At 36.8% G+C, this 25693-nt stretch overlaps 1 protein-coding gene and 1 pseudogene across 1 annotated transcript in view; one reads left to right on the top strand and one right to left on the bottom strand.

Annotated features, from left to right (window-relative positions):
- FRK (fyn related Src family tyrosine kinase) overlaps positions 1–25693 on the top strand; it is a 113319-nt gene that overhangs the window by 16699 nt on the left and 70927 nt on the right. The window lies entirely within an intron of this gene.
- LOC129472376 (triosephosphate isomerase-like) lies at positions 3816–5234 on the bottom strand (annotated as a pseudogene).

The following is a 25693-nucleotide window of genomic DNA, read 5'->3' as shown; positions in this document are numbered from 1 at the left end:
TTTTAGATCTTTCCCGCTTCCTTCTGTGGGCATTTAGTGCTATAAATTTCCCTCTAAACACTGGTTTAGCTGTGTCCCAGAGATTCTGGTACGTTATGTCTTTGTTCTCATTGGTTTCAAAGAACTTATTAATTTCTGCCTTAATTTCATTATTTCCTCAGTAGTCATTCAGGAGCAGGTTGTTCAGTTTCCATGTAGTTGTGAGGTTTTGAGTAAGTTTCTTAATCCTGAGTTCTAATTTGATTGCACTGTGGTCTGATAGACTGTTTGTTATGATTTCCATTCTTTTGCATTTGTTAAGGAATGTTTTACTTCCAATCATGTGATCACTTTTAGAATAAGTGCAATGTGGTGCTGAGAAGAATGTATATTCTATTGATTCAGGGTGGAGAGTTGTGTAGATGTTTATTAGGTCCGCTTGGTCAAGAGATGAGTTCAAGTCCTGAATAACCTTATTAATTTTCTGTCTCATTTTGGTCTGTCTAATATTAACAGTGGGTGTTAAAGTCTCCCACTATTATTGTGTGAAAGTCTAAGTCTGTTTGTAGGTCTCTAAGAACTTGCTTTATGAATTTGGGTGCTCTTATATTGGGTGCATACATATTTAGGATTGTTAGCTTTTCTTGTTGCGTTGATCCCTTTACCATTATGTAATGCCCTTCTTTGTCTTATTTGATTTTTATTGGTTTAAAGTCTGTCATATCAGAGACTAGGATTGCAACCCTGCTTTTTTTTGCTTTCCATTTGCTTGGTAAATATTCCTTCATTCCTTTGTTTTGAGCCTATATGTGTCTTTGCACATGAGATGGATCTCCTGAATACAGCACATCTATGAGTCTTTACTGTTTATTCAATTTGCCAGTCTGTGTCTTTTAGTTGCAGCATTTAGCCCATTTACTTTTAAGGTTAATATTGTTGTGTGTGAATTTAATCCTGTCATTATGATGCTAGCTGGTTATTTTGCCCGTTAGTTGATGTAATTTCTTCACAGTGTCGATGGTCTTTACAATTTGGTATGTTTTTGCAGTGTCTGAAACCTGTTTTTCCTGTCCATATTTAGTACTTCCTTCAGGAGCTCTTGTAAGGCAGGCCTGGTGGTGACAAAATCTCTCAGCATTTGCTTGTCTGTAAAGGATTTTATTTCTCCTTTGCGTTTGAAGCTTAGTTTGTCTGGATATAAAATTTTGGGTTGAAAATTATTTTCTTTAGGAATGTTGAATATTGGCCCCCACTCTATTCTGGCCTGTGGGGTTTTTGCAGAGAGATCTGCTGCTAGTCTATTGGGCTTCCCTTTGCTGGCAGGCAGGAATGTATAAGTCTGCCCAAGCTGTGCCCATAGCTACCCCTTCCCCCAGGTGTTCTGTCCCAGGGAGATGGGAATTTTATCTATAAGCCCCTGATTGGGGCTGCTGCCTTTGTTTCAGAGATGCCCTGCCCAGAGAGGAGGAAGCTACAGAGGTCGTCTGGCTACAGCAGCTTTGCAGAGCTGTGGTGGGCTCTGCCCAGTTCGAACTTCCTGGTGGCTTTGTTTACACTGTGAGGGAAAAACCGCCTACTCAAGCCTCAGTAATGGTGGATGCCCCTTCCCTGACCAAGCTCTAGTGTCTCAGGTAGACTTCAGACTGCTGTGCTGGCAGTAAGAATTTCAAGTCAGTGGATCTTAGCTTGCAGGGCTCTGTGGGGGTGCGATTCACTGAGCTAGACCACTGGGATCCCTGGCGTTCAGCCCCCTTTCCAGGGGAGTGAACGGTTCTGTCTCGCTGGTGATCCAGGCACCACTGGGGTATGAAAAAGACTCCTACAGCTAGCTTGGTGTCTGCCCAAACGGCTGCCCAGTTTTGTGCTTGAAACCCAGGGCCCTGGTGGCATTGGCACCCAAGGGAATCTCCTCATCTGTGGGTTGCAAAGACTGTGGGAAAAGAGTCGTATCTGGGCTGGAGTGCACCGTTCCTCATGGCATAGTCCCTTACAGCTTCCCTTGGCTAGGGTAAGGAGTTCCCTGACCCCTTGAGCTTCCCGAGTGAGGCGACGCCTCATGCTTCTGCTTGCCCTCTGTGGGCTGCACCGACTGTCTAAACAGTCCCAGTGAGGTGATCTGGGTACCTCAGTTGGAAATGCAGAAATCACTCACCTTCTGTGTTGATCTTGCTGGGAGCTGCAGACCGGAGCTGTTCCTATTCAGCCATCTTGCATACGACTTAATCCAAGATGCTTCAAGGAATCTTTTATACACAAGAACAACACATGATCCTCTTTGCACTTTCCTAGAAGACAGATAGGGAATGAATTAAGAAGCCCAGGTTTTCTTTTCTGGTATACAGTGGTTATACAGTATTCCTCTGTTTAGCCTTAGGCTGTTATAATCCAGAGAATACAGTGACATTTCAGATAAAAACAATAAAAAAGCAACTCAATACCTTGCATTTGTGTTATGCAATAGTTTATAGCAAAACAGACAGGTACTGATTTTGATGCTGAATCACTTTGAACTCTGTGCTATCTCTTATCAAAGTCTAACTCAGGGAAGTGGTAGTTGAGGAAAATGGAAAGACATGCTATTGATTTAGTAGGTCCTGGGAAAATGATAGAAAATAAAATTGTTACATAGTAATTAGTGGAGACCAAAGAATCCCAATAGATAATTTTTCACTTTTGAAAATTTTGGTGCTTAAAGAAATTTCTACCATCTTTTAAAGCGTGAATCTCCATTATCCAAAATTTTTAGTATTATAAAATATTCTAGTTTATCAATTTTATCTTAAAATATATTTTATAAATACAAAATAATATATGTAACTTTCAGGTAGTTTCTAAAGCCATAATAATTAATGAACATCCATATAACCAGCTAGCCCAAGACTTAGACTATTACTAGTAATGAGCCTATGAGTTCTTCCCCTGTTTCCATTGTCAGAGTAAATCTTTTTTCCCAGAAGATGTTGATACCACCTAAATTTCTAATAGCAAATGCTGGAATCAATTCAAATGTCTATTAATGGGTGAGGAATAATTTATGGCTTATTTATTGAATAAAATATAGAAGATTAAAATAATGAACTGAGTGATGTATAATAATGGGTGCAATTTGGTAGCATAATATTGTGTGAAAAAAGTTTCAAGAGACTACATGTAACATAGTTCTATTTTTATAAGCCCACAAATAAGGACAACCAAATAATATCTTGTTTACAAATGTATGTTAGTAAACTATAAAATATAGTAAGAGAATTATAAATGGATTGCTATTAGATTTACTTATTTGAGTATTATAGATTCTATACTTCCATAGGATATTATTAGAAGAAATTATTAGAAGTCATTTATGCCATGAAAAATAAAGGTATCTAGTATACTGGCCATAAGGTCAAATATAGACATTGTGATTGCACATATGTAGTTTACCTTTTTTACATAAAGTCATTTTCATATGACTTTACCTTCTTTACACAATTATTTTCACTAAATTATCCCTTAATATTATGCTCTTAAATAAGAAAGACATTAAAACAGATTTTGCAGTTTCTGCTGTCATTATTCACTACGACGTTTAAGACTTCCCCCATGTCCATTCTAATGACAAGAATCCTTGATATGTAGATCATGGACTCCTAGAGGTTCCAAGGATAGGCTTGAAACAGTTCATGAATCTCTGAAAATGTCTATAAAATTTCTTTTTCTTTTTCCTTTTTTTTTTTTTTTAGTGCCAGGTGTTTATTCCCTCACATGTGGGTGGTTCACATACACAGCACACACAGGCACGGGCACCGTGGGAGAGGGCAGCACTCATGGCTTCTGAGAGGAGGATCTTGGCCTTACGGTGTAAGAAGGAAGAGGATGGTTTCTCTCCTGCCCTCACTAGGGCCTAGGGGACCCAGCAGCAAATTCCACCCCTTCCACCTCTCAGCCAAGGAGAAGCCACCTTGGTGACGTCTAGTTCCAACGATTATACTAAGTGGAGAAGGGAGTGGCCTGGTCCCAACCATTACAGGGTGAAGATATAAACAATAAAGGAAGGTACAGTTTGGATGAGGCCACAAGAGGGGGCAGATGACACCATCAGAAACATGCGCAGGGGAGGGGCAGTTACTGGGCTTCTGGGCTGCTTAGTCCCTGGCTTGGCAGGAAGGGTAGGGAAGATGGATGGGGCTCATTGTTTGGCATTGATGATGTCCACGAATTCGGGCTTGAGGGAAGCATCACCCACGAGGAAGCCATCCACTTCAGGCTGGCTGGCCAGCTCTTTGCACGTTGCCCCCGTCACAGAGCCTCCATAAATGATACGGGTGCTCTGAGCCACCACATCAGAGACGTTGGACTTAAGCCATTCTCAGAGCTTCTTGTGTACTTCCTGGGCCTTCTGGGGTGTTGCAGTCTTGCTGGTACCAATGGCCCACACAGGCTCACAGGCCAGCATGACCTTGCTTCAGTCCTTCATGTTATCTGCGATGACCTCTTTTTTTTTTTTTTTTTTTTTTTTTTGAGACGGAGTCTCGCTCTGTCGCCCAGGCTGGAGTGCAGTGGCGCAATCTCGGCTCACTGCAAGCTCCGCCTCCTGGATTCACGCCATTCTCCTGCCTCAGCCTCTCCGAGTAGCTGGGACTACAGGCGCCTGGCACCACGCCCGGCTAATTTTTTTGTATTTTTAATAGAGACAGGGTTTCACCGTGGTCTCGATCTCCTGACCTCGTGATCCGCCCGCCACGGCCTTCCAAAGTGCTGGGATTACAAGCGTGAGCCACCGCGCCCGGCCGCGATGACCTCTTTCTTCTCGAAAACAAACTTCTCAGTGATGCCACTTCCCTTTCAGCTAGCTTCTCCCCAATGCAAGCGATTACTCTGAATCCCTCTGCCAGAGCATGGGCCACTTTCTGCCCCATCAGCTTATCTGACTCCCCAAAGACATGCCTACTCTCTGAGTGCCCCAGGACCCTTGACTGGCTTCGCAGTCTTTGATCATGCCAGGGCTGATCTCCCCAGTAAAGGCCCCGTTAGTTACTTTGTAGCAGTTCTGCGCAGCCACAGCAATCTTGGGCTCTAGTGTCTGGGGCAAAGTTGATATAGGCAGGGGGGAGAGCGCAAACCACATCAGTGTCGGCCGGCACCTTGGCCGCGTTCAGAGTGCGGATGAGCTTCCCCAGACTCTTCTTCCGTCCGTTCATCTTCCAGTTCCCCCCAACGAAGAACTTCCTGGAGGTCGCCATGGTGCTGCAGCTGAAGCGCTGAAGGTCAGTGTCAGCCTTCTGTGATTTTCTAGTTTGGGGATTATAGGTTTTATGATATTCTAAAAGGTATCATGTTAAAAAAAATGTAAGAACCTGTGTTGTAAGATTAGTATGGGCAAAAGCTTAAGGTTCATTTCTCTTGAAAAATTGAATTGCTTCCTCAAAGCAGATACTAAAAATTTATTACACATCATGGTTTTCTTTATTCTTAGCCACTAGGAAGCTCAGAGTCCAGCTAATGCTTATTCATAATAACCATATTTGTCTTTAAGTATGGCTTATTTCCTTCCTTCTCACACTCTCTTTTTTTGAATTCTTTTAAATTGTTATTCTATAGAACATATGTGGGGTTTTATAGGCATCTGCTATTTTAACCTACTCTAATACATGGATAATAATGATCAGTCTTAACATGTTTTACATTTTAGAACCTTAAATTATAAAGAAAAAAATTTTTATATCTTAATCTATATACTAATTAAAAAATACATTTTTAAATTGCCTTTCTGAGCTTGGTTGGAAGACTCATTGTAAACCAAACATGATAGGCTGTTTGATAAATTGTAATTAGTGAATGTTGGCCAGAAACCTCGTCTAGCTACTTCCTTACCTGGCTCCCATTTTGCTTCTCTGGCTCTCATGCTGGTTGGTACTGTCTCCCCTGCCTCTTACCTTGTTTATCTCCTTGCTTTTCAATTCTAACTGTGCACATCTTTGCTGGAGAATTTGACACAAGCTCCCTGTGCTTTCCCCTCATTTGCGGGTTTGTACACATGTGTAGGATTCATTCTGTTTTCCTCCAAATCTGCAAAGCGAGGCAGGAAAGTGCCTTCAGTTGGGCCTTTCTTCACTCTACCTGAATGAGACCCAGGTGCAGTGGAGGAGAAATATGAGGTGTAGAGAAAACAATCAAGACAAAGAAAAAAAGGAGACACATTAGTTGAAAATGTGGGCAAAAAAGGCAGGTGAATTTTTAATACACATCAGAAAAGAAGATGTTTATTAAGCAAATGAACCCAAAGGCAAAAATAAAAGAAATAAGCTAATGTTTAAGGAAAACAAGTGAGAATGTGTGAGAAACTATAGAGAATAAGAAGGGATTTACGAGTAGACAGATAATAGTATGCAGTAGATGAGGGAAGACTGGATGTGGATATTGTGCTCAGTATGGAAATAAGTCAGACAAATATGGGCATGCCAGAAAGTTCATGATTCTGTGCTTATATTATTTTAATTATATTTTTTAAATCCCTGGACCTTTTGCTCCTTTACCATTGGGTCTGTAGTGTAGAAAATGAAATTCTAATCATTGTCATTGAAAGTGAATTAAGCCCATTTCTTCCCTCATTCTACTTTCTTTATATCAACCAAATTATCTATTACACTTTGGTGTGGTTTATCTTTCTTAATGTAAAAAGAAAGCAATGCACAAAAATATGAACACCTGTTGTACAGGCAGTGGAACCAAGTAAGAGACTTCAGGGACCTAAAATCGAATTTGTTAAAGCAACTTAATAGTAATATAAAAAATCTTTTATATTTGCTAATGGGAAATTGGCTGTACAGGCATTTTGGTAAAACCAAAGGCTTCTGTAGAGTATTAGAGTAAGTTAATAGTTTTTCTTGGCTGATTGATTCAGAAAGTCTACAAAGAAAGCACTGATACATTTGGGTGTGCCTGACATTCTCCATTAGGACAAACCTGAAATATGTGTTATTTGCTGACTTAATATTCAAAGAAATACTATGCTAATAATACTAAAAGTAACTTTTTTTCTCTTGGCATGCTCACATGTTGAATACGAAATTGCTTTTTGAGGAGTTAAAGGAATACATAATTGAACTTGGATTAGGGAAAGTTCATATGTTTCTGCACAGCTCCAATGTTGACATAGGACAGTGCTCATTTAATTCGCTCAACATATCTGTACATTTAATTTACAGTTAAGTACATTGATATCTATGTTGTAACATTATTTTACTTATTTAATGAATAAAGTATTATTTTTTTCCTTTTCAAAAGAATATTACCGCCTTGTTTGACTTTGAAAATCACTTCCCAGAAGCTAATTTTCTCAAAAGCAAGGGAAGACTATCTCTCAGGAATCTTTGCTCAACAGTTTTGGGATGATATAAAGGATTTTGTTTTACCATTTCTATTGCATCATTGTACACTGACAGGTCATTGAGCACACTTGGGTGATTCAATTTTATACAGAGAGTATTATGAGAAAAATGATCCCAAATTATTTTTCAAACTGATGTTTTTTGTTATCAGTGTAACATTATATTTTACCAACTTTTGTTTGCTGTAATTTTGTACCATGGTACAGAAATAGGGGTATAAATAATGAATGTTTTAGTTTGATCCAGCAGTAAGTAAGTATATTTGCTGAGGGCAACCCAAGTAATTGGCTCACTGCATTCCTGAAGCTTATCTTATCAAACAGATATCAGACACTGCTGAAAGATGGAGGTGGAGGGAACTATCCCTATTACTCGAAGATTTGTCATAGAAAGAGGCTTTGTCTAAGCAAAGAAGGAAACTCTGTCATTTCTTCTTAAGTTGCTGATCTAGTTTAAGAAACAAAGTATATTTGCTCAAACTTATTATTAAAAAAAGTGCAGGCAGCTCTCCCACTGCTTGTTCCTTTTCTGTCCAGACATTTTTCCTAGAATGGAAAACTGAAATTAAATCATTTTTAATGGAACTTAGAAGTGATGGTGATTGAGAAAGAGATCCAGATGAAGAGAAAGAAAATAGATAGCATTACAGGATGGAGGAGAAGAAGGATAAGAATAGGGAGAAGGCAATACTTACATTTCGATTATAAAAGGAAAGTAGCAAGTGTCAAACAATCTCTCTCTACTGTAAATAGAAACCATAGAAACAGACATTCACCTGCTCTCTATTTACGGGTAGTTGTTGCAACAACTGAATACTTGTTAGTCAGCAATATTGAAAAAAAAAAGTGAGTACAGTAGTGATTAAGGAAAACATTTAAGAATTAATTCTATTAATAAGCCAATGAGTTGATAGTTTGATTTTAAGGAATAGCTACATGAAGTGTTTGACAATTTTCCTTGCTTCTTCATTTTTTGATATGGGCAGTGGTTATATTTAATCCAAAGTTACTAGCTGTCATGTGCTAATACTTTGCTAGTGAGTTATATTAGCCGATTATAACTTTGAAACAGAATTTTCGTTCAATGTTATTATGTAGAGAGTTTCTGAATGTGTGCTTTTGGTGGATATGTGGATGTGAGTAATGGTTGTAGTTATATTGGAAAAGAATAAGAGTGTTAGAAATGTTATGATGTGGATGATCCTGAAGCATCCTGTGAGGTCAACTGAAATTGGATATTTGTGTATTGATTTCTTAAAACAATTTTTGACTTCTCTTGAGGTCACCACTATAACTTAAATTCTGATTAGTAAAGAATTAAATTATTTGTCAGAACTAAGTTCTTCTTGGAAGGCCAAGCAGCAGCAAACAAAATCAGTATTCTTAACTCTTAAAAACAACGCTTGACTCTGCTTCCTCTCTGATTACTGCACACGAATCTCTACTATATAGCAAAACTCTGAAAAAGTTGCCTATACTCAGGGTCCTATTTTTTTCTTCTCTCTCTGATCTCCCACACCACAATTTTAAAATTTTTATTATAAAAAAGTTCAAACATATAAAAAGGATAGAGAATAGTACCACTAGGTACCATTACTCAACTTCAACAATTCTCAACATATGGCAATCTTATCTCATCCTTATATTAATATTTCTTCTTCCCACCCAATTTCCATCCACTATGGTGTTATTTTGAAGCAAATCCTAGGTATCATATAATTCTATCTGTAAATAATTTTGTAAGTATATCTAAAATACATGAAATACTCTTAATAAACAAACATAATTATAAAATAATCTCCCTTAAAAAATAAAATAGCCCTAATATTACCAAATATCCAGGGTAAAACTTCTCACAGTTTTATAGTTTGTTTTTTATGGTTTATTTGAATCCAAATTTTTGTGGGTATGTCTTGTGGTTGCTTGTGAGACCACATAAAGTCCATTTTTTATAATTGATTTGTCTCTTATAATCTCGTTTAATATGGATCTTCTCTCTGCGTTAATTTCCTTGCAATTTACTTCCTTTGCCTGTGGAATTTCCCAGAATCTGAATTTTGCTGACTCATTCTCTCTTGAACACACTGCAGTTAGATTATTCTTCTTACTACTCTGGGAAGCTGCTCTTATCAAAAGTCACCAAGGAAATTCCACATCGTAATACTTGTTGGTCAGCTCTTAGTCCTCATTTTAGTTATCTACATTATTTTTGATACATAATAATTATACATATTTATGGTGTACATGTGATATTTTGATTCATGCATACAATATATAATGATCAAGTCAGGGTAATTGGGATATCCATCACCTCAAACACTGATGAATTCTCTGTGTTGGGAGCATTCCAAATTCTCTCTTCTAGGTATTTTGAAATATGCAATTACTGTTAAGTACAGACATCACACTGTACTATTAAATATTATAACTCATTCCTTCTGTCTAACTGTATGTTTTTACCCAATAAACAACCTCTGTTCATCCCCTTCCCCGCTACTCTTCCCAGTCTCTGGTAACCACTGCCAACATTATTTAACACTTGATAACTCCTCGTCTTTAATAAACTTTCTTTAATTGATCTCCAGTACAGCTGATCTCCAGGTTTCCTTCTATACCACTGGCTGAGACATTTTTTGCTGATTCTTTCTCTTTTACTACAAAATGTCAGAGTGCCCCAGAGCTCTAACTCTGGTTCTCCCCTCTCTCTGTCCTCACTTTCTTGGTCATCTCATTCAATTTGAGACATGTATACTCAATGATCTACTTGACATTGCCATATGCAAATGGAAGTTTTCAAATTCCAGACATTTCCAATAGCTCTCAAACCGAGCTCCTGCATTCATCCCATGATCAGGCCCCACAAAGTTTCCCCCAGCTCTGTCAACAGCAAATATCCTCCATTTGCTCAAGCCAAATACCTTGGAATCATTCTGATTTCCATTTTCTTTTCATACCTCATTTCCAGACACATTGCTTTGCCTCTTCCTTCAGCAGTATCCACAAATGAACCATCTCTCACCAGCTCCTGTCCCCATCTGGTCCAACCCACCTTGAACTTTCAATCTGGCTTAGAGTGATAGTTTCCTAACTGGCCTCTGTGATGTAACCCTTACCTTAAATACCATCTATGCTCAACCCAGCAGGCAGAGTGACCCCATTAAAATGCCAAAAAATTAAAATTACGTCTCTGTTCAAAATCCTCCAGCGGTTTTCTATCTGACTTAAAGTTGACTTCTGAGTCTCCTTGCAGGGACTTTCAAGGCCCTAATTATCTCTCATTTACACCATCACTTCTCTGACTTAATTCCTCATTTCTTTTTCCTTGGCTTCTTCCACTTCTGCCACAGGACTTTTTTGGGGCAGAAAACTAGACATCTAGTTGAAAAATGATTTTATAAAATTTGTTTAGAGCCTAGATTTTAAACTTTATTGTTCAATAAATTTGTACAAAATAAAGAGAAAAATAACTGGCTCAATTAGAATTTAAAAGCTGAAGAACTGGTCTCATAGATGTAATACCTTGCTCTATCCTGAACCACAGATCTATGGGCTTAGGCCAAATTATCCCTAAGTAATTTATTTTTATATTAAAGGGAAAGTGTCTTTTTTGGTCCATGGATATGTACATTTATCCTGAGGATACTGGTGAACATAGCCAGTTTCAAAGTCTATTGATATTGTGGGAATGACTATTATTCTTACTTAGATATTTTAATTGAAATGTAACCTTTTAATTAGCTTGTGCTGATGTTTCATCTCTGCCTGGCAGTTCAAATTGATCTTATTAATAACTGGCTGCCTGTGTTCCATCATACAGTCTGGAGAACACAGTCTTTCTTGCTCAAGGATGCTGAGTGCAAGAAGGGACAATCTGAGAGGTGAAAATAGTCTCTAGTATTTCTAAAAATGACAACAAAAGGCTATGTTATTAATGAACAGATTTCTAGATTTCAGTCCTAGGCATTTCACAACCCTTGATTGCATTTGCTTTTCTCTTATTTCCATAATTTAAAAATTTTTATTTTTATTTTTTGCTTGTCACAGGCATGAATTCCATTATTTATGTCTGCAAAGAAGAATTTTTTCAATGAATTGAATGAAATATATACACACCCCAAAAAAGCTGTAAACAATGGAAAAACAATGTGAATCAATTCTGTGGTGCTATTACATAAAATTACTCTCTGCATCTCAAAGATGTTTCTCCCTCCCTCAAGAAATTAAACATGGCCATGAAATATAAATGAATATGTGTTTGCAGTAATGCTACTTGACATTTTAGTTGTAATTAACAGAAATTCCAATATTAACCAACATTAATTAACAATGTAAGGTGTTTAAACATGGATCGTAAGAACAATGCTGAGCGGATTATGCACATTCATCAATACACCACATGTTTATTAAAGATTTCTCTTCAACTTCTGTATTATTAAGCAAACCTATTAAACCTGCCATGTGAATCCTGATTTTTTTTTCTATACTTACTCTGTAATGATCACTCCTTCCTCAGGATATCGTGGTGTTGGGGATAGGCTGCATGTTTGCCTGTTTTTCTCTTAAATGTCAATCTTTTCTCATTTACATGTAAGAGAACATTGTAAGAAAAGCATCTCTTTTTTCTCATGTGTTGCAGATGTTTTTCAGTTTTAGCTTGCCTTTTGACTTCTATTATGTTTTTTTGCTACACAAAATTTTAAAAATATTTCTATAATATTATCTATTAGTCTTTCACTTTATGATTTTTACCTGTGTTGATTTTCTCAGAAAAAATTTATTGTCTTCCATGTGCTCCATATGTGGATGAATCTGAGAAATGATACACAGTTCCTGACCCTGTAGGCCTTAAAATACAATGAGGGATTCATTTTATTAGGAAGGAATCTTATGTTGGAAATTTTTCTACAGCTTCATCTTGTGTGTATTTTGGATATGAATTTAGTTATAATGTCAGAATTATGGTGACGGTCTGTTAGAATGAAGTAATGAGAAATAATTGTAAGTCTGGGAAAATCTTTTAGGAATTTAAAAATATCTGAGAGTTTGGGACAGTTTTCATGTGAATGACCATATTCTTTCTCAAAATAAATTTTATTCCTAATCTGTTGTTTCATATTTCATAGATAAATTGGTTAAAGATAACCAAGTCATGGTGTATTTTTATGACACTTTCATCTTTTAAGAAACAAATTGAAAGAAACCTAACCGAATCTATTTCTAGCTGATCTTGATGTAATTTTGACATCAGACTTGGAGGTCATACGGCTTTGTGGGAGTCCATGGACTCTAATTCTGATTGGCTTAGACGTACACAGATCCATTGAGTTGATTTCTTACTCCAAATTGGGGTGATGTGGAGTCTGGAACATAAATTAAAAGTATTGTTGTGAATGTGTACTCATTTCTCTGCCATCCAAATTGTTCAATATCCACTTTAAATCTAACTTCCTGCATTACATCTCTTCTCAACCATTAGAGCTAAGTGTGATTTTCCTCCTCTCTGAAATTCACTGAAGTATTTTTGGCACAAAGTAATATGTTGTGTTATAATGACATTTTTGAATGTTACTAAAATATATTTTTCAGGTGATGTATGTATAACAAATTTATTATACAAAAGTAAAATATCTTAGTTTTCACGTGCATATGTTTTCTGCACGAAAGTAATCAGCGTACATATTCCACTTTTTTACTTCTATGCATTTTAAGGTGCTACCCAGTCTTCAGCTTAATTTTTCTAATTTTCATATTTCTGTCAGTGAATTAATCATAATTTAACTCTCATCTTAACAGTTAGCATTTAGGCTTTCTTACACTTTTTATTTTTCTAATGTTTTGAATAGCATAGCAACAAATTTCTTTCCATATAAAGATTTTTCCATGTTTTCACGATTTTTTTAAGGATAGAGTCCAAGAATCTGAATTACTGAGCCAAACAATGAATGATTTAAGGCTCTTACTGCTTATTGCCAAATATGTTTGTAAAGGATCCTACTGGCTGCACAGCTTAAGGGCTTAGTCCCACAAGAGTGTCCCCTACTGCAGATACCAGCTACAATCCCCAGGTTGTGACCTATGCTTCTGACCAACTAGCTATAAATTGGGTGCTTCCCATGACCCACTCTTGGGGTTTGATTAGTTTGCCCGAGTGGCTCACAGAACTCAGGGAAACACGTTTACCAATGTATTCCAAAGGATATTGTAAAGGATACAGATGAACAGCCTGATGAAAGAGATTCACAGGGTGAGGTATGGGGAAAGCAATGAAGGGTTTCCACACCCTCCCCAAATGCACTACCCTCCAGACACATCCACATGTTCAGGGCTTTTTTTTATGGAGGGTTTATCACGTGGGTATGATCAATTATTAGATCTCCAGCTCTTCCTTCCTCATGGCTTTTTCTTTCTGGTGACCAGACCCGATTCAGAAGCCCACCATGCGTTACCCCATTAGAACAAAAGATGCTCCTATCACCCAGGAAATTCCAAAGGATTAGGAGCTTTGTGTCAGGAGTTGGGGTCAAAGACCAAATATTAAAACAAAATATACACCTAGCGCTCCTATCACTCAGAAAATGATAAGAGTTTTAGGAGCTCTCTGCCAGGAACTGGGCCAGAGACCAAAGATGTATTTCTTATTACGTCACAATATCACAGTTTCCAAGGCAGGGACTATGCAACATAATATGAGAAGATTGTCTGCTAAGGTACAAAGACATTCAAGCCACAAGTTACTTGAATACAAATTAATGGTACAGATATTGTGAGTGAACAGAATCCATAAACAGCACCACTTGGGAAATGATTTGGGCTGGGTTCTCGAATTCCTCAAAGTAAGTTGGCAAAACCATGAGTGGTCAGGCACACTGGACCAAGGGAAATAGCATTTTATGGGACACCTGAGGGATCATCCTCTCTCCCTTACCCCTGTCCCCGACTAAGGATCAAAAAGAAATTGAGAGGGTCTGATCTGTGGAGTGGCTGGCTCATTATAATCTCAAACTCTGTTCTACTATGAGGCCAGGAAAACACCTGTTTCAGATACCAACTCTATGCCGCACAAATATGGATTATACCTTCTTCCGAGGGGTCTGTGGTTCATAAATAAAAACTGATCATTGTAGGCCACGATGAAATTCAATTTCAAAGAGTAAGAATTTATACAGTACTTTCTGAGATGGCTAGAAAATAAATAGGATCTGGAATTAATAAAGTTAAACTAAAACAAACAAAAATACAAAATAATTGGAAAAAATTTCCTTAAAAATCAGATTAAAAAAGGAATTAAGGGCATAATATCAGAGTATTTTGATTTTTAGATAGATGATGATGAATGAAAGAACCTTCATATGGAAAAGGGGTGACTGATAAATCTGGATTTGCATTCTAGCCCTCTGGCTTGCTACTTTGACCTCAGAAAAGGCTTAAAACATCTCAGTTTCCTTGTGTAGGAAGTGGTGATTGTAAGAGTGCTTCCCTTATAGGGTTGTTTTGTAGAATAGATGAATAATTAATGTAAATAATTTGCACAGTGCCTGGCCCTTACTTTATGCAATAAAACAATACTGAATTAAATTGATGATTTAGGAAGCTTTTATTCTGAAGAGCAAAGAGAGAATAAAAAAATGAAAGTGGGCTGGGCGCGGTGGCTCACGCCTGTAATCCCAGCACTTTGGGAGGCAGAGGTGGGCGGATCACGAGGTCAGGAGATCAAGACCATCCTGGCTAACACGGTGAAACCCCGTCTCTACTAAAAATACAAAAAATTAGCCCGGCGTGGTGGTGGGCGCCTGTAGTGCCAGCTACTTAGGAGGCTGAGGCAGGAGAATGGCGTGAACCCAGGAGGCGGAGCTTGCAGTGAGCCGAGATTGCGCCACGGCAATCCAGCCTGGGCGACTGAGCGAGACTCCGTCTCAAAAAAAAAAAAAAAAAAAAGAAAGTGAATTCGGTATGACTCACTACTACACAAGCAGTACCTAAATAGGTGCTCAATAAATGTGTATAAAATAAATAAGAGAATATTGAACTTAAACCTTAAGGCTGTAGTATCTCTCATAGCACTTAATCCATTGCATCATCATTATCTGAGCATGATTTTAGGCCCTGGGGTTACAGCAGTGTACAAAACAGACAAAAATCCCTATTCTCAAGTTGTTTAATTCTAGTGGGGAGGCAGACAATAAACAAAACAAAGAAGTAAGTTATAGACTATGTTAGAAGATGAGAAGCATTTTTGAGAAAATTAGAAGGAGAAATAAGCAGTGTGAGATGAGTGGTGTCACTATTTTAAATGGGATAGTTAGGGAAGATCTCACAGAGGTGGTGAATTGAAGGATCTAGTGAAGAGCGTTCCAGGCAGAGGAAAGAGAAGGTGCAAAGTCCTTGAGGAAGGAGCTTGCTAACTGTGCCCAGGAACATGGAGGAGCTTGGTGTGGCTGGAGCAGAGTGAGCAAAACAGAGTGGCAGGTCCCACATCTCAACTGTCTGCTCAGTGAGGGCAGGAACTGGAAGTTTCCTCTTTCCTTCCAATGACAGCATAAGGCTAAGCATTGTAGGATTTGTGACATAAATGTTCTCTGCCTAAATATATTGATAAGTGAATTACTGAATGCTATGAGTTGAAGTATGTCCCCCCAAAGTCTTTATGTGGAAGTCCCCAACCGCCTTTACCCTCAGAATGTGACCTGATTTGGAATAGAGACATTGCAGATCTAGTTAGTTAGGAGGAGACCATACGGGCATAGGATGGAGCCCTAATATGTACTTATATAAAGGGGAAATTTGGAGACTCAGACATACACAAAGGAAGAATGCCATGTGAATGTGAGGCAGAGACTGGAGTGATGCATCTACAAATTAAGGGATGCCAAAGACTGCCAGCAAAACACCAGAAGCTAGGAGAGAGCCGTGGAACATATTTTCCCTCACTGACCGCAGAAGGAGCTAACATGCTGACATGTTGGCCTCAGACTTGTAACCTTGAGAGCTGTAGGAAGAAGATACATTCCTGCTAAGCTAACCCATTTGTAGTGCTTTGTTACAGCAGTGCTAACTAACTACCACATTGAATGAATGTTTTCTTTTGATGGAGTCCACACCTTATGATAAGAAAAAAAAATCCAGTTTTTAAATAATCAAAAGACTGAAATTTTATTAGATAAAAATGCAATTAGTCAAGGAACATATGTAGAAAATTTAAATTTGTTAGTATAGGAAATTTAAAAAAATAAATCGTGATTTCCTGTCAGAAAAAATAATGATGGTGCTGAGTAGTGGCAAGGGTTTTGTGACAATATAACCAGTTAACATCAAAACTGTGTTAAATTGTAGAAAACCCAGTTGGTGTCTGCTGGTGAATTGCTTGGTGTATGGGGAAAACCTCCTACACATCTGGTATCAGAAGTGGTGTATTTTATTGAGTGTTGACTGCGCAGTAAAAGGAGTCAGATTCTACCTACCATATAGGCACTTATTATGAGCATTTTAATGACTCAGTTTTCTTTTCCTGTAGATACTGGATAGCTTCTCCTCTGAACCCTGACTTTGTCTCTGAACAGTTCCTCACTTCCCTTTGGCTAGCATCTCTAACTGTCCTGTCCACTCCTATAAATCAGCTTTTTTTTTTTTTAACTCAAAGCTCATGTTTCATTTTGCATTTTTCTTTTAATGTCTTTTATCATAATTTTTCTAGTCATATTATTTTTTCTTCTTTAAGCCCTTTTATAATTTTTGTTTATTGAATCTGTTGTAGACCTATAGGACTGGATTACAAGTGTTCTGCTTTCCCTTTTACTTTCGAATAGTTCTTACTTTATGCTATTTTTATTTATCCTATTTTGCACATATTAACATATTTGTGAATTATGAATTATCAATTATAATGACCTTTTATAATCTGATGGTTTTAGAAAAACTCCAAACTCCAATTTTTCTAAATTTACATTGTTGTGCCTAGTTTTTAAAAAGTTAAATTGATAAAAATTTATCTGACACTGTACTTTGATAATTTCTGTATCTTTTCACCTTTGGTGACTTGATAAGAAATATACACTCAGATTCGATTTTTTAAACCAATCTTAAATTCTATGACTTGATGGGAGCATTTAGGCCACTTATATTCACTATTATAAGTATTTTCATCTGTCAACCTATTTGACAGTTTAAAAAATTATGCTGTCTTGTCTCTTTTCTGTTAAGGCTGTTTATTTGTGACTGTCTTTTTGTTTTGTTCTAGTAGTATGATGGGAAGAAGTTATTTCATGTTAAAGAATAGCAGTTTGAACATTGTTGGATGATTTAAATATGCTCTCTCATTAGCCCTCAAAATCACTTTGTGAAGTAATTGGTAACAATTACTTTCAACTCATCTAACAGTTTTCCAACACATCTAACACACCTTTCCTAATGCATTGAACAGTTTAGGATGGCCCACAGGCAACTCTTTAAGACCTGATCCTATTCCTGCGAGAACGTGACAAGTTATACATAGAGCAATAGCCAATACTTCAGAGATTTATTATAAATCCCTTATCATCTCTTCCCTACTTTATACCTTATTCCATGCCCAATTTTGACACATATTTCTCCACTCTTCAGTTTGCCCCGTTTTGGTATTCAGCGGATGATTTCTTCAGGTGCTGGTTACTGGCATCATTCACTGATGCTACATTTCCTTCCTTCTGGTAAATTCTTTGTAGAATTAATAAGTCACCTTTTGGCTTCTCAAAGCCTTTCCTTGTGGACAAAGCAACCAGCTCTCTCTAACTTGGATCCCAAAGAATTTGGCTCCTTGAAAGACATCTTATCTACATCCCTGACATTTTATCATCAGTTAAAAAAAACCAAAACCTAATGGTGGGTGGGCGGGTGGGTGTGTTACACGTGTCTTTCCTTCCTTCCTTCCTTCCTTCCTTCCTTCCTTCCTTCCTTCCTTCCTTCCTCCCTCCTTTCCTTCCTTCCTTCCTTCCTCCTTTCCTTCCTTCCTTCCTCCCTCCTTTCCTTCCTTCCTTCCTCCCTCCCACCCTCCCCTCCCTCCCTCCCTCCCTCCCTCCCTCCCTCCCTCCCTCCTTCCTTCCTTCCTTCCTTCCTTCCTTCCTTCCTTCTTTCCTTCCTTCCTGGTTTAACTTATGTTTTTCTATTATGAATCATACTTTTGGTGTCACGTCTAGGAACTCTTTGCCTAGCCGGAGATCCTGAAGGGTTTTGCCTTGCTGTTTACATTAGTACAATTTGATTAGAGAATTATTTGCTGCACCCTTCTCAACTGAAATCAGAAGTCTTGATTCTAAAGTTCAAAACTATGTAAATGAATAAATGGATGACAGACTTAGCCATAGTCTATACAGCTAGAGTCTTTCCTTTTAAAAAATATTTTTATGGCTTTTAGCATTATAGAAACACAAAGTTCCTCTTCTGTGGGTACTGTCATGAAGGAGGAAGGAGCATGGAAAGATTAGTCCCCTGTTCTCTGTGCTTTATTGAGTTATTGGTAGATTACTCTAGAGTTATTGGTAGATTACTTTTACAGAGTTATTGGTAGAATCCAATTGAAATGTCAAGGAGATATTAAGGTGCTGAATTTTTTTCCATTCAATTCTACTTTACTCTTTGCAATAACCCTGTGAAGAATGTACTATTATTACCCCCTTTTTAACAGATGAGGAAACTGAGGCCAGAAGCCATGCAACATATGGAATATAACTCCTTTACAGTGAGTAAATGGCAAACTTTGGATTCAACATAAACAGATAACAATAGCTTGTTTTCCTAACAGTATTTATCATTCTGTATTATGGAACCAATGACAGATAACTCATATTATTAACAGAGGATTATAACACACAAATATTAGTAATAGGAAGGACATTGGTAAGAAATAGGCTATAACAAATAAAGATATAACCACATATGTTGGGTGCTTTTAGGTCTTCTAATAAGTCTAGTTTTGTAAAAGGTCAAAATGACAAGAGTGTGGTTTCAAGCTTTATCATATCTAGAAAAGAGTTGTTTAATTTGAAAACATATTTATGGTCTAGGTATAAGTTCATGATGATTTCACCATCAGTGGCAGGAATTTCCTTTTACTCCTGAAATTCAATAGAATATTTCCTAGTCAAATACAGAGTAGATTCCATGTATAGATTTTAAGATAAAGTTTTAGTCATTTTTTGAATAAAGTGAAAGCAAATGATACATTTTTGTTTACTTTTCAATCTGAATATATCTTTTCCAAAAACCTCAGCTAATTGGGAGCATAACTTTTCCTAACAAATATTGCCAATTAGATATTTACTTTATTGATTCCAGAATTAGAGCTTCATCCAGCTGGTCCTCTGCAATGTGTGGCTATGTCTACACCTTTCTAAACAAAGAAGCAATGGCAGTCTCTTTTGACAGATCTTCTGGGGCCTCACTAATTCTAATTTCTTCCTTTCATGGGGCCTGCAATTCTTTCTGTTCTTTGCTTTAAAGCCTTCTTTCCAGAGCTCATTTTTTTTAAAAAGATAAGTATCTTATCAGGAAAGCAGATATTCTCTCCAAGCAACTCACGTCATTTCCATACCCTCCTTGATGGTAAGGAAGCAGGAGCCAGGAAAGTTATATTCACATGGGTCAGTCTAATGTGTGTGTGTGTGTGTGTGTGTGTGTGTGTGTGTGTGTGTAGGTTCTCAGGATTCTATAGCAGCAGACACAAACTTTTTGAAAAGATTTCTGTGATCAAACTTTTCAGTGGAATATTTTTGTTTCAAAAGCCAACCTAGTTACTTTCAAGTGTAACTAAGAAAATGTTAGGGCTATAAAATTAAATGTAGCTTTGAAAAATTATTCTTTCTTTCTTTTTTTTTTTGTTTTGAGACGGAGTCTCGCTCTGTCGCCCAGGCTGGAGTGCGGTGGTGCAATCTCGGCTCACTGCAAGCTCCGCCTCCTGGGTTCACGCCCTTCTCCTGCCTCAGCCTCTCCGAGTAGCTGGGACTACAGGTGCCCGCCACCACGCCCGGCTAATTTTTTGTATTTTTAGTAGAGACGGGGTTTCACCGTGGTCTCGATCTCCTGACCTCGGGATCCGCCCGCCTCGGCCTCCCAAAGTGCTGGGATTACAAGCGTGAGCCACCGCGCCTGGCCGGAAAATTATTCTTAAGTACAGTCTACACACAGTAAAATAACAGATTTTAAGCTTACATTTCAATGGAATTTGATAAATGTATATAAAATAACACAACAATAACGATGTAGAACACTTCTTGGTTATATAGATGAGAGGTTTCTATGTTGCCCAGGCTGGCTTCGAACGCCTAAGCCTCGCCTCCTTATGCACTAGGACAACAGGTCTGAGCCACCGCAGCTCCCAATGTAGAACATTTCTATTACTTCAGGAAATTCCATATCCCTTTCCAGATACTCTCCCTTTCCCTGCCCCTGTGATTCCATCACCACAGCTTAGTTTTCCTATGCTAGCACTTCATATAAATGCAATCATATATCTACTTTTCTGTGTCTTGCTTCTTTGGCTTGACATAATGGTTTTGAGGCTCAATCATATTGTATGTATCATTAGTTTGCTGATTTTTGATTCTGAGTACGAGTTGACTATATTGTAATTTGTTTCTTCATTCTCCTGTTGATGAACATTTTGGCTGCTTCCCATTTTTGTCTATTACAAATAAAACTCATATTAACATTTTTGTGCAAGTCTACTTGTGGACATATGCTTTCATTTTTCTTAAGTAAATACCCAAGAGTGGAATTGATGCATCATAGGGTCAATGTATGTTTAACTTTATAAGATATTGCCAAATATTTCTCCAAAGGCCTTGTACTATTTTGACTTTACATACGAGAGATGCTCCACATCTTTGCCAATATTTGGTACTGTTAGTCTTTTTGTTAGCTATTCTATTTGTTATGAAATGCCATCTCACGTTGGTTTTAATTTGCATTTCCTTGATGACTAATGATGTTGAGCACATTTTCCTGTGCTTATTGGCCAACTTCGTATTTCCTTTTGTGAAGTTGACTATATTGTAATTTGTTTCTTCATTCTCCCATTTAAATTCATCCCAGTTAAGTCTTCTGCCCATTTAAAAATTCGACATCTGGACATACTTGGAGTTCGTTTTTGTTGACTGCTTTTTTGCCTGAGTGTGGGTTACTCTTAAGTTTCTTTGCTATGCTGCTATTTTTGTGATTGGATATAGGACACTGTTGTAGCTACTCTAGATTCTGTCACATTCTTTGAAAATTATTGTCTTTTTTGTTTTATTAGATAATTAAGTTGCCTGAATCTAACTGCAGACTTTGTCTGCATCAGTGTACATAAAACTGCTTGTAGCTCTTGTCTGTTCTTAGTTTACCATTGAGTATGATGTTAGGTGAAGGGTTTATATTGTTGCCCCTTTTCAGAATGAGGAAGTTTTCTTCCATTTCAACTTTGCTAAGTATTTTTGTTTTTAAATCATGAATAGATGTTGAATTTTTCAAAAAGATTTTTCTGCATCTATTGAGCAGCTGATTATATAGTTTTTCTTTTTTAATTTATCAATATGGTCAATTACAACTGATTTTCAAATAACCTTCTAAATGGGATAAATCCCATTTGGTTGTGATATATTTTTGATGAATTTGATTTACCAGTATATTTTAAGGAGTTTCAAATCAGTGTTCATAAGAGATATTCATCTGTAGTTTCCTTTTCTTGGAAAAAGATGATTGTCTATGATTTTGCTATCAGGGTAACTCTGTGTCATAAAACAAACTGGAAAACATTTTTTATTTCTGTATTTTCTGAAAGAGTTTATGTGTAAAACTGACATTATTTCTTCCTTAAATTTTAGTAGAATTCACTTGTGAAGCCCTGAGGGCATGGAGTTTTCTCTGTGCGAAGGTTTTCAATTATGAATGTAATTTCTTTAAAAAATATAAGGTTATTAATATTTTCTGTTTCTTCTTGTGTTATTTTGGGTACTTTATATTTATTGAGGAACCTGTCGATTTCATCTTAGTTGTCAAAGTTATTGTCATATAGTTAACAGTATTTCTTTATTATTAATTTAATGTATGTGAGAATCCGTGATGGTCTCCTCTTTAATTGCTGATATTGATAAATTATTTTTGATATTTTCTTGAACAATCTTGTTAGAGCCTTATGACTTTTATTAATCTTCCCAAAAATATCAATTTTTGTCTTTGTGCATTCTTCCCATTGTTTGGTTTTCCTTTGACCATTTTTTACTGTTGTCTTTACTATTTCCTTCCTTCTATGTCTTCTAGGTTTAATTTGTTCTTTTTTCAAAACATGAATTGAAAGGGAATATATGGCTTTGAAAAAGCAATAGAAAGATTTGCATTAGGGCATGCTAAGAAAATTTATGTTGAACAGATTTCTTAATCATCTTATTTTTGTTATCAAGAGATTTTAAAGTGACATGACCTTTGCTGTAAATTTAATTTTAGTTAATTACATACAATGGGTATGAAGACTGCAGGCAGCATAAAGAAATCATAAGGCAGAAAATTCTTGTTCTCTACTTGTCAAGTCAAACTCCTACTAATAGCACTGTAATTTGAAGGTGGAAGTATAGTTATGTATTCCAGGCAATTATACTGTATCACTCTTTTTACTCATAACCTTTGAATAATCAGCCATTACAGGTGAAATTTTGTCTGCACCATTTGACATATTGATCATATATGTCAATTATGAAACATTTCCTCATGATACATTTCTCTTAAAATATATTTCTCCAATTATCTGACATCAAAATGATGTATGGCATGCTTAGGAAGCTTATATTTTGTGACCCTTCTTTTCTTTTTATACTGGTCTACGTTTGTGTTTTTCCAACTGTAATGTAAACTTGTAAGCAAGCATGGTCTTTTCTTTTTATTCCTTCAGCGCATAATAGGCCTCCATAAATATTTATTTTTTCAATATATTTTTAAAATGTTTCTCAGCATTTAAAACATTTATAATTCATCTTTTTAGTTTCTAAAGAACAGAAAGAATTTGATTTTAAAAGTTAATGGATCATAAAAATATTACATTTAAAAACAAACGTGAAACCACTGAAATTTTATTAGTCCTTTTTTTCACTTCAATTTCCCAACTAAGGTTTAGAAACCAACCACAGTTTAGAAATCTGTATTCATTTCAAAAGTAAACCACAAGAAATACAATTAGAAAAATTATAATTGTTGCAGCTAGATGTTGGGTAAAGTGGTTATACTATTGTCTCCACTTTGGAATATATTTGAAAAGTTTTATGGGGCAAAGTTAAAAAATACCTATTATGAGCACATATGTGGAAACTCAAGGAGTTGGAAAAATTGTGTCTTGTCATTGCGATTTCCTGTTTACAAAAATATTTCTGAACACAGGTGAATCTAGAGGGCCTACAGAATATTTAATTTGGAGAGGTAGCTCTCTTAAGGAAAAATGATACAAAATGATGTTTGCAGAATTTGTTGAGAAAAGGAATATTGGCCCAGTGCAGTGGCTCACGTCCGTAATCCCAACACTTTGGGAAGCTGAGGTGGGTGGGTCATCTGAGGTCAGGAGTTCCAACCAGCCGATCAATTTTTTTGTTGTTGATAGTTTAGAAAAGTTTCTTTAAGATCATAATTTATTATTGGTAATATCTGCACATTTAGGATTGCTTTACTTATTTAAATATTTATTTGAATCTCATTTTGCTTTCTGTTTTCAAATTTTAATCCTTATGCAACCAAGCCTACCTCTAAACAACAAATAGGAGTTAATGTTTAACTTCATAAACAGATATTCTGTTATTCTACGGGAACATTTTTAGAACCTGAAGTTCGGGTCTTAATAAGTCATAACTATTGGCTACTTCTGACCCACTCTGTAGAGTGGTATTATTATTTGAGGACAAGTCCATACTCCCCACTTTCTATTCTGCACAATTTTAGTGAAGTCACATGTAACTGCTTTGCACATCTGCCAACACACTGGCTCTGCTTATTATTTCTGCATGACAAATCATGCAATTTCTGTCATTTCTAGTTCCTTTCTCCACAAAGTGCGGATTTTGAAGCACTTGCTCTGACTATCCCCAAGAGTTACATGAGAATAAGTGCCATATTCTAGGTGATGGCACTTAATTATAAAGTGGAATCCAAATGTTATTCTTTTCATGATTGTTATAATTGTCATCGTCCTCATTGGATTGTGATCATCTGATTGGCTATGAGGTTATTCATTACTGGTAAAAGTGGACTTGTTCTTTTGCTCTCTGTACCAAACCTTCAATATATTCTTTCTATATTCTTGTCCCACATTTTGAAATTATTTGGTCAGCTTTTTAACTTTCAAGTGGAAGACTCACATCCTCAAATAATCATCTGTTTCTTCATTCAACAGTATGAATGCAAGTTTATTTAATACCAGGTGTTGTGCTAGGCTCTTGGAATTTCAGTGATAAGTAAAAGATAAGGTTTCCACTCTCTTGAGCTTACATGTATAACGGGGAGTAGGAATTAATCGAATAATACCAAAAAACAAAGTAAGCTAAGGAAAGAGCTATGAAGGAAAGAAACAAGGTGCTCAGACTCATTTGATCTGGAGAGGAAGGCTTTCCTACCACAAGCCCCTTGCCTTGCCATCCAAAGAATGCACTGGAGATAAGTCGGAGGGGAGCTGGCTTGTGTAATGAATCTATTATCACTCACCTTCAGAGAAATATGCTCCTCAAGGTTACTTGAGGCTCTAATTCTAAGGCTTTAGGATGTTCCTTTACTATGCCCTCTTTCCAACAGCAGGTCTCTTCAAATCTATGAGATTTTAAAATCCTTTCCTGGGTCACAGTGAACAGGTCAGAGTTTATTATGCTCTGAGTATTTCAATGATTAAAAAAAAATTATCCCAGGCAAAGAGCATGGTGGAAATGTCTTTGTATCACTAAAATTCTGAAATAAAATTTTATTTAATTGCAATATGCCTACTAGTAAGGCAGTCATTGAGGCAGGGAATATTTCAGTTTCTCAAAACACATATTTGTATATAAATAGTTTACATGCTATTTACAAATAATATTTCCATTGTGTATTACTAGAGTATATCCTCTTACGAAAACACTTTGTAAGAGAGCAAACATTTTAGTCTAGTTCAAGACACTTATAATTTTAATAAACTGAATTATTTAAGACACAAATATAACTGGACGGACTCTGCCTTTCACCCTTACCCCAGGGTATAGGCTTGTTCTGGACAACGAGAGGATGCATAATTCTGTTGCTACCATCTGCTATGGATAATGGTGTGAGAGGAGCTTTGCCTAAGGATTTGATGTGCTAAAGAAAATTCTATTTTCAAAGCTCTGGCTGTTTGTG

The sequence above is a fragment of the Symphalangus syndactylus genome, chromosome 2 (genome assembly GCF_028878055.3).
Source record: "Symphalangus syndactylus isolate Jambi chromosome 2, NHGRI_mSymSyn1-v2.1_pri, whole genome shotgun sequence".
NCBI lineage: Eukaryota > Metazoa > Chordata > Mammalia > Primates > Hylobatidae > Symphalangus > Symphalangus syndactylus.
This window is presented reverse-complemented; position numbering and strand designations above follow the sequence as displayed.